Raw genomic sequence first — 9,637 nt, forward strand, 5'->3', positions numbered from 1 at the left:
TCGCTCTGCCCTAGTGTGGTCTCTCTGCCCTAGCTTGGTGTCTCTGCCCTAGCTTGGTGTCTCTGCCCTAGTGTGGTCTCTCTGCCCTAGTGTGGTCTCTCTGCCCTAGTGTGGTCTCTCTGCACTGGTGGGCCTATTCGTTTACTGTACATGGAGAATTTACTTAGTAATGTCCCTGCAGCAGTAGCATTTTCTACCCTTTCCCTACAATGAGCACACTTTCCCCATCCTGAGCACACTTTCCCTATGGTACTTGCAGCGTAAATGGAGCACCTCCTACAGTGGTTGATAAGTGATAACCAAAGAAAATAATATAACACATTTTGAATATAGCATAGCTCTAGCATTACTAGATGATTTCTCACTTCCAGGCCACCTTGTAGAAGTTTGCACAGCCTCTGCAGTAGTGTAGCTCAGCCGGCAATAACTCAGAGAGTACTCCTCCCGTCGCAGATAGTAGCTTGCACAGCATGTGTTTCCATCTCTGGCGTACTCCCATACAAGTGGCAGAGTACAATTAGCTTACTAGCAACCTAAGACAATGGATGCACAAGCACACGCACACCCACATGCACATGCACACCCACGCACAAACACACACACACACAAACATGTACAAACACACGTACAAACACACACACTTTAAAAATTGATACACACACATACAAACACACACACACATGTCCACAGACTCACACAAACACCCCCCCCCCCCACACACACACACATGTCCACAGACTCACACAAACACCCCCCCCCCCCACACACACACACATGTCCACAGACTCACACAAACACCCCCCCCCCCCCACACACACACACATGTCCACAGACTCACACAAACACCCCCCCCCCCCCCACACACACACACATGTCCACAGACTCACACAAACACTCCCCCCCCCCCCCCACACACACACAAACACCCCCCCCCCCCCCTCACACACACACACATGTCCACAGACACACACAAACACCCCTGTGCATGTACGCATGCGCAAGAAAAACCCCGGTGTCTTAGACCCCGGTGCGGCTAACACAACGGAAAATACGGTAGACACCCACACCTCACGTAGCCGAGTGGTCTGGGACCGGCCACTGCCCACCGTAACTTCAAAATGTCCGTAACTCCGAACCAAATACATTTTGATGAGGAAAGGCCATAGATATGGCATGTGACGTCACTATTTCCACAAGATGTGACAAAAAAGAGTGGTTATATTTCCACCGAAACTCGTCCAAAAGAGTGCCCAGTAAACCGAAGTGCCCGTAACTTCAGGGTCCGGATAACAAAGGTATGAGTGTGCATTAGTCCTGATGATGGTCTAAGACGGAAATATTAGAGAAAAAGAAATTTCGAAAGAGTGAATAGTAGCGCAGATTGAGTTGTGGTAATTTGCCCCAAACACACATTTGGTGCACACTGATCGTAGAAAAGATACTCCATCTGGCGACAGCTAGCTGTGAGGTCTTGATCTAGATGCCACCAGTGTCTAACAGTTAGGTTTGGCCTGACCAGGCACCAGTGTCTAGGTTTGGCCTGACCAGGCACCAGTGTCTAGGTTTGGCCTGACCAGGCACCAGTGTCTAGGTTTGGCCTGACCAGGCACCAGTGTCTAGGTTTGGCCTGACCAGGCTGACCAGGCATCCAGGACCCAGCATAACCTATAGAAGGCAGCCGCATCTCATCAGATATGACCACATTGTGGATGGGACATGCAAAACTTCCAGCAACGCAATACAGCACTGACTTCACACACACACACACACACACACACACACACACACACACACACACACACACACACACACACACACACACACACACACACACACACACACTCTCTCTCTCTCTCTCTCTCTCTCTCTCTCTCTTTCTCTCTCCCCGTAGCTCTCTCCCGCTTTGAAATTGATTTTCACTGGTTTGAGGGAAAGACGCAAACGGGAAAAGTCTGAAGAAAAAATCGACTGTCACTACCAGGACTCGAACCAGGGACCCTCGCTTATGGCAAGCGATGCTCTAACCACTGAGCTACCGTAAAGTTCCGTGTATATGCCCACTCGAAATAACGCCCATGCCCGAAATAGCGCCCATCGAATCGACATCCACACTCAAAGCCCGTGAGTTCGCCCATGAGCGAAAACCGCCCAGGGTGATGCTGTACCTGTGTATGTGTATGTGTGCAAAAAGAAGAGCCCCAAGTTATCAAATACAAATATTTATCAATATTGAACTCGGATAATGAGCCAGTATTCTGACTGCGTATTACCTTGGTACAGTCGTGGATAGTTGCTTCATAACTCGTTCCCATATGTTTTCTTCTTCTATTTTTACTTCAAGTATATTTAAATAGGCGTCGAGGCGACAATAGTTTTAGAATTGCGATCAACAGAACGAGCTGAACCGACATTTTCACAAAGGCTTTTATTGTATTCAAAAAACGAGTGGATACGAAGCCTGCTATTACCTTAGTGCTAGGATTATCATTTTCATAGGTGTTGTTTCTTCTCACTCCATTTCTCTTTATTAGTATCTTTCTGGATTGTTTTTCATTAGTACAACGTAGCTTCCTGAGGAGTGTTGTGCGAAAACTAGTTCGAAGTACAATTTTTTTTTCATCATTTCTTCCATATCACATTTTTTCTTTCTTCCATGTTCTTCACTGCCTTCGTATCCACTCGTTTTTTGAATACAATAAAAGCCTTTGTGAAAATGTCGGTTCAGCTCGTTCTGTTGATCGCAATTCTAAATCAAGTATATTTATCAATACTAAGTCTTTTCAGTTGAGGCTTCATTGTTTCTTATCACAAACAGTTACTTCTTTGTGGTAGAGCATCGCTGGACATAAGTGAGGGTCCCTGATTCGAGTCCTGGTGGAGACAGTCAATTTTATCTTCAGACTTTTCCCATTTTCAACTCCCTCAACCTTATGAATATCATATTTCAGTAGCTACTTGAGTGTGCAGGGTTCAAGCCAGGTCAAAATAGTGGGGTCGGGGGGCAGGGGAAACAGTTACCTCGTAACCCATTTTCCATTTTCCAAATATTGTCGTGCCATGCCAAATGCCACGTACGGTGGTGAACCCTTCATCCCAGACAAATGTGCCTTTATGAACCCTCTAGTGACTATGGACTGCATTTTCATTGAATGACATGAAAAAAACCCACAAAAATCGACAAAGGAGGACGGGTGCGACTTTTTCACAGGGGAGGGGGGGGGGGCTCAGTCAGAGGAGGGCGCTCCCCCCTCCTCCCCCCCCCCCCCAGGCTAGAACCCTGGTGTGCCTTTGTCAAGAATGCTGCTCCTGGTCATCTCAGCTCCGGATTCACTTTCAGAAAAGGACACGGGAAACACAATCAGGCATTGAATACTTGAATGAATACCAATGGCAATGGGTATGTTTCCATTTGAGATACAGAGGAACCAAGATGGAATGCATTGTTGCACTAGTCCACAAACAATCTTCAAAGTCTAAAGTTTCTATGGTTTCTTGCTCAGTTTGCTGCTGATAGCAAAGACATGGTTTATTCCAGTTGATGGCTTCAAGAGGCAGTGAATGCATGCAGTAAGCAGAAGATTTTCAGCAGTAAATTTGTTTCATTGCTGCAGAACAGATTTATGATTGTGGTTCAAGTTGCTCCCAGTTATAGAACTTCAGTGACACCATAGCTTGATGGCCTCAAGAGATCGTGAATGCCTGGAGATACATTATGTGTAAGCACTAAGGAGTGGCAGTATTGTCTCGGGATCTGAAAGAAAAGTTTTCTTTTATAAGTTCCAAACGCCAAACAGTAAACAACTTCTGCCAAAAACCTCTTCTCTTCTCCCTTTTTCGCATGATATTATGCCCCCCCCCCCCCCCCCACTGCATCACACACCCAATATAAACATATCCTACAAACAAATTCACAATCACAACAGTTCGTTCAACTAGCAATTCAATGTCAGTTTTGAAACGATCTGTGCTCACCTGTGCATGAAATCTGTTCCGCTTTCCACGTTCGACAGTATTCCGCTTGTTGTGGTCAGTTTTCTATGGCAGCCCATCCGTGCGTGAAAATTTGTCCGGTACGGACAGGATTCCACTTGATGCAGGGTCCGCTAAACCCAAGTTGCACTGTACTTGGAAAGGAGCCAAGAGTTGCCATGTACACATGCACCACAACATCGCATCAACATTTAAGTACGGCACACGGCGTGCATGCATGCTCCACACATATCACATGGTAGCATGTGCATCGGGAGGGAGATCGGTGTACAGTGTACACATCTGACTTTCATTCACGGAGGTGGTCTAATATTCGAATATAGGACCATGATCTTATAGACGCTAGATTACGGTATGCGAAGTTTGGATAATCAGATTGCCACCAGGCTGGCACAAATGACTTTAAGTTTTTTTCTCGTTCTGTTTCTGCCCCCTCCCCTCCCCCTCTCTGTTTGTCTGTCTGTCTGTCTCTGTAGATGAGGAAGATGAAGACGAGAGCACCGTATTTTACCCGTGATAAATCTATCCCACTACGTGGGGTCTCGATTCACCGGTTCAATATCAATATGATCAAAAGCTGTTTGCCAGTAACTCCAGTTGCAAGTCGACTACCTTCTTTTAAATTTATTTCTGTAGGTCATAAAAGGTCAACTTCTAACCAGGAAAACACGGAAGTCGTGAAATGGAGTATGATGTCGAGAAGGAGAAGAAGAAAGATGGAGATGAGAGTGGCAAAAATGTAGCCATGCCCCCCCCCCCCCACAAAAAAATTGTTAGGACAGAAGGCAAGCGCTAGTGCAACATACATAATAGAACTAAGAACACAACATCACTATGCAAGCATTGCCTCACCCGAATCACACTGCCACCACACCAATCCATGGCAATACCCATCATGTCCAGATGCCAATGAATTACATCCGTAACAAAATAGATCAACTTCAAGCACCCCAACAGGAAGGAGTGAGGACTCGTATCTTTCTGAACCGTACACTACAAGGTGGTGGACTGTCTCTGTTACCACCTGGGACATGCTGTCCAAAAACTATTGCACGTTTACTTGAAATAGACATATTTGAATATTTTCACTTTGCCACATACTACTAACAACAGGGCCAATTACCTATCGGTATCCGTTGACGGACAGCCCTTCCTCAAGCTCCAATAACAGACATCACGCTAGAGACCTGTATGCCTAAAACTGCAGCCTGGTCACCTCTATGCAGTCTAACAAAACATATGCACAGACAGTCCTTGTCACTCCAAACAGCAAGCATATCCTCTCTTGAGCGACAAATTCTGACAGTGTAACCGAAGTCAAAGCATGACACTCTTGTGTCATGACAGTGGCGCTGCAGGGCCTGCACCAACCATTTGTCATAGCAGAACAGCAAGTTTGACTGATCCTACCAGATCAATGAGATCATACAAATCGGGATTTGTTCAATACCTTTGGGACTCCAGCAAAGCATCGCTGCTGGTGAAATTCGAGTCCCTTCAGAGAGGATATAATTATTGTATTTTGAGTGACATGGTATGTTTGTGCAGATGTCTTGTTAGACTGCATAGAGGTGACCAGGCTGCAAGGTTTGGCATACAGGCGTCTGGTGTGGTGCCTGTTGTTGGAGCTTGAGGAAGTGCTTTCCGTCATCGGGTAGGTAAAATTGATCTATTTTCAGGAAAACGTGGAACACACCCATGTACTGGGTGCCATGTGGACGGTAATGGAGATGTTCATCATCTTGCAGTCCATGGTTCAGAAAATATTAGCCATACACTGATACCTCAGTTGTCCTGACACCAAAGTCGCGGGCACTTCGGTCTACCGGGCACTCTTTGGGAAACTTTAAGTGGAAAAATTACTACTCTTTCGTCGGCCTAGTAGAGAGGTTCCGCACAACATAATTAGAAACGTAATAAGTACTATACTAATTACGTTAGCACTTCAAAGTATATGTACTTCGAAGTAAAAACGTAATTGATCTACGAAAAGTCATACATACACTGCATGCGGATCCGTGTTCCACCATACGTAGTTTTCGAATCACGTAGCTGCCCTTGGCAACTCCAAACGCGACAGTGTACGGACTAGGGAGATAGTCCTAAATCCACTTACGGAGCACCTCCGTTAGTAGAGTTCCAAGTACGTACCCTACGTAGACAACTTTCCGTAAGTGGAGTGACAACTCGCGAATTCACAGGTTTTCCAGCCCACTTACGTAGTGCGGAACCTCTCTAGTGATCTGGCCATTCCCCTCAAATGTATGTGACTCAGAGTTACAGACATTTCAAAGTTACGGGCAGTGCTCGGTCCCGGACCACCCTGGATAAACGAGGTGTGAGTGTAACTCATTCCTGTTGGGTACTCGAATTTTGGCAATTTTGTGATGCCGCAGACCATTGACATCTGCACATGATGGCTATTGCCATCCAGGATGTAGGCATGGGTTTTGCGTGGTGGTGATGTGACTGAGGTGGTGATTTGACTCATAATTATAGTTTGTTCATAGCTTTGTCATGTGCTCGTCGTATGTTGTACCAGCACTTACCCTGTGTCCCATACTTCAGTCATTTCAATTGTTGAGGTGTACACAGTTGTTGTTGTTGGTTTTTTGGGGGTGGGGGTATTTTGAGGCGTACCCTTGTTCGAACGTGTAGCCGGGCCGTAAGTTGAGCAACGTTCACTTTGCAAGGTTGTTGTAGACCCCAAAGGAAACATACTTTGCAACATTTGATAGGTATTTCGGTGGGACGGGAATGTACCATGGGAGGTACATTGAACTGTGCTGCAAAGGCACTAAAGGTCCAGTAAAAGAATAGCACATACAGGATTTCATGCACTGGTACTCGGTTCTTTCTACGTGTACTAGAACTAAGTTTCACAATACATCTCACTATCCTCAGCTACAAGCACAAGTCAATGCCAGTCATTATCACCTTCTTCGTACAGTCATACCAGTCATTATCACCTTCTTAGTACAGTCTGTACTGTGGACATAGCGTACTCTTTATATTTCATCATTTTCATCATCATATTTAATGTATCACTACAAACGATATCACACGCATATGTACATGTAGAACTACACGACGGACAACTACATATACTAAGAAGGTGATAATGACTGGTAATCAGGTATTGATTTGTGCTTGGAGCTAAGGATAATGAGATGAATGGTGAAACTTAGTTCTAGTACACGTAGAAAGAACCGAGTAACAGTGTCTGAAATCCTGTATGTGTTATTCTTTTACTGACTTTACTGTATAGTTTCTATACCTGTGTAGTTCCCACCACTTTAGGAGCTGCACCGGCACCTTGATCCTAGAGGCTGGTGGCATTCCTACGGATATAGATGCGGAAAACTCAGCCTCCAGCCTAGTCTCACGCCAACAGTCGTGATTTTTCCCCGTGTAATTCAATGTGCCTCCCATGGTACATCCCCGTGCCACCGAAATACTGAACAAATGTTGCAAAGTATGCTTCCTTTGGGGTCTACAGCAACCATGCAAAATGATTCATTGCTCAACTTACGGCCCGGCTACACCTTGGAATAGGGGCACGCCTCGAAATCCCCCCCCCCCCCCCCCCAACAACAACTTTGAAACGACTGAAATATGGGACACAAAGTACTAAAGCGCTGGTACAACATACGACGAGCACATGGCAAAGCTAAAAACAAACCATAACTATGAGTGAAATCACCACCCGAGTCACATCACCACCCGAGTCACATCACCACCCGAGTCACATCACCACCACACAAAACCATGCCTACATCCTGGAAGGCAATAGCCATCATGTGCAGACTGCAATGGACTGCATCACAAAATTACCAAAATTCAAGCGCCCCAACAGGAATGAGTTACACTCACACCTCGTTTATCCAGGGTGGTCCGGAACCAAGCACTGCCTGTAACTTTGAAATGTGGCTGTACATCTGAGTAACACAATTGAGGGGAATGGCCAGATATACATGTACATGTAAAGCATATTATGACGTCACTAGTTACACAAAAGTGACGAAAGAGTAGTAATATTTCCACTTAAGTTTCCCAAAGAATGCCCGGTAGACCGAAGTGACTTTGGTGTCAGGACAACTGAGGTATCAGTGTATGGCTAATATTTTCTGAACCATGCACTGCAAGATGGTGAACATCTCCATTACCGTCCACACGGCACCCAGTACATGGGTGTGTTCCACGTTTTCCCGAAATAGACAAATTTTACCTACCAGATGACGGAAAGCGAGGTGAAATTTTAACGAATTCTGTCTCAAACCTGGCGAATGACTGTACATATACATATCGTTTTCCATAGAACGACTTCAAATGACATGGAAATTGTGGGCACAAGTTATTCGATCGAGTCCACCAACTAAACCAGATTTTTCAACAGACGTGCACAACCTAGCACAAAACTGACAAGGAGTACCGAGACATTCCATGGCATGAAAGTTGGTTAGAAATGCTCATTGACATTACTGGTCATACAGTATCCTCTCCAAAGTGACTCGAATTTCACCAGCAGCAATGCTTTGCTAGAGTCCAAAAGGTATTAAACAAATCCCGATTTGTATAGTCTCATCGATCTGGGAGGATCAGTCAAACTTGCTGTTCTGCTATGACAAATGGTCAGTGCAGGCCCTGCAGCGCCACTGTCATGATGCAACAGTGGCATGCTTTGATTTTGGTCATACTGTCAGGATATGTCGCGCCAGAGAGGATATGCTTGCTGTTTGGAGTGACGAGGACTGTCTGTGCATATGTCTTGTTACACTGCGTAGAGGTGACCAGGCTGCAGTGTTTGACATACAGGTCTCTAGCGTGATGCCTGTTATTGGAGCTCGAGGAAGCGCTGTCCGTCAACGGATACCGATAGGTAATTGGCCCTGTTGTTAGTGTACTTCCGTAGTACCGGTATGAATATGTAGCAAAGTGAAAATATTCAAATAGTTTCAAGTACATGTACAGTGCCTTCAAGAGTCCAGGGACTACAGTATTTCATTGATAATTTAATAAAGGCCTATTTCGAGGGCAGGAAGGGAAGGCCGGTGAGCACCACTGCTGGTTGGCCATACACATGGTCCACACTTGTCCTCACTCAACGTCAATAAATTTTAATTTACCTTGAGCAGTAGAACAGAGGTCGTCAGCACATCACGTATTCCGCGAGTCTCTCCGTTATGGGCAAATACAAAGGCCCACAAGCCTAGTGCCACAGCTCCAGAAGACAGCTTGAGCTATTTGCCACTGCTCGCGTGCTGACAGCAGTAAAAATAATGCTTTCCTCCTTGCTTGTCAAATAATGTTCCAAACATTGTTCAAGTATTTGCCAGGAAAGAAGCTGACTATGCCACACGGGGAGGAGAGGGGTGTTTGTATTGGGAATTGCACGCGAAGCTCTTGCAAACCAGACCAGTTAAAGTTTGAACCAACACCGCGGCTAGAACGCAAGACCAAAAGCAAGAAGATAAAGAGAACAAGAGAAAAGCAAGCAAGTAGAAGTATGATTGTGCTGAGTAAAAGTTTAAAATTCGCGGTGCACATATCACCCACACGAAGTTCACGAACATGATGTCACAAGCGCGCACGTACATGTGTCGTGTTCAATAATAATAAATTTTCTCTGCATCTGGCACGTGCTCGA

At 45.4% G+C, this 9,637-nt stretch overlaps 1 long non-coding RNA gene across 1 annotated transcript; it reads right to left on the reverse strand.

The window, feature by feature from the left end:
- Nucleotides 1-219: 219 nt before the first annotated feature.
- On the reverse strand, nt 220-9,523 carry LOC135829647 (uncharacterized). Its single transcript, XR_010555881.1, has 3 exons — nt 9,117-9,523; nt 3,973-4,119; nt 220-533 (listed from the first exon to the last, which is right to left on the reverse strand). It is a non-coding gene; the product is annotated as an uncharacterized LOC135829647 (long non-coding RNA).
- Between the last annotated feature and the right edge of the window lie 114 nt (nt 9,524-9,637).

This window comes from Sycon ciliatum, chromosome 13 (assembly GCF_964019385.1).
Source record: "Sycon ciliatum chromosome 13, ocSycCili1.1, whole genome shotgun sequence".
NCBI classification, from domain to species: Eukaryota; Metazoa; Porifera; class Calcarea; order Leucosolenida; family Sycettidae; genus Sycon; species Sycon ciliatum.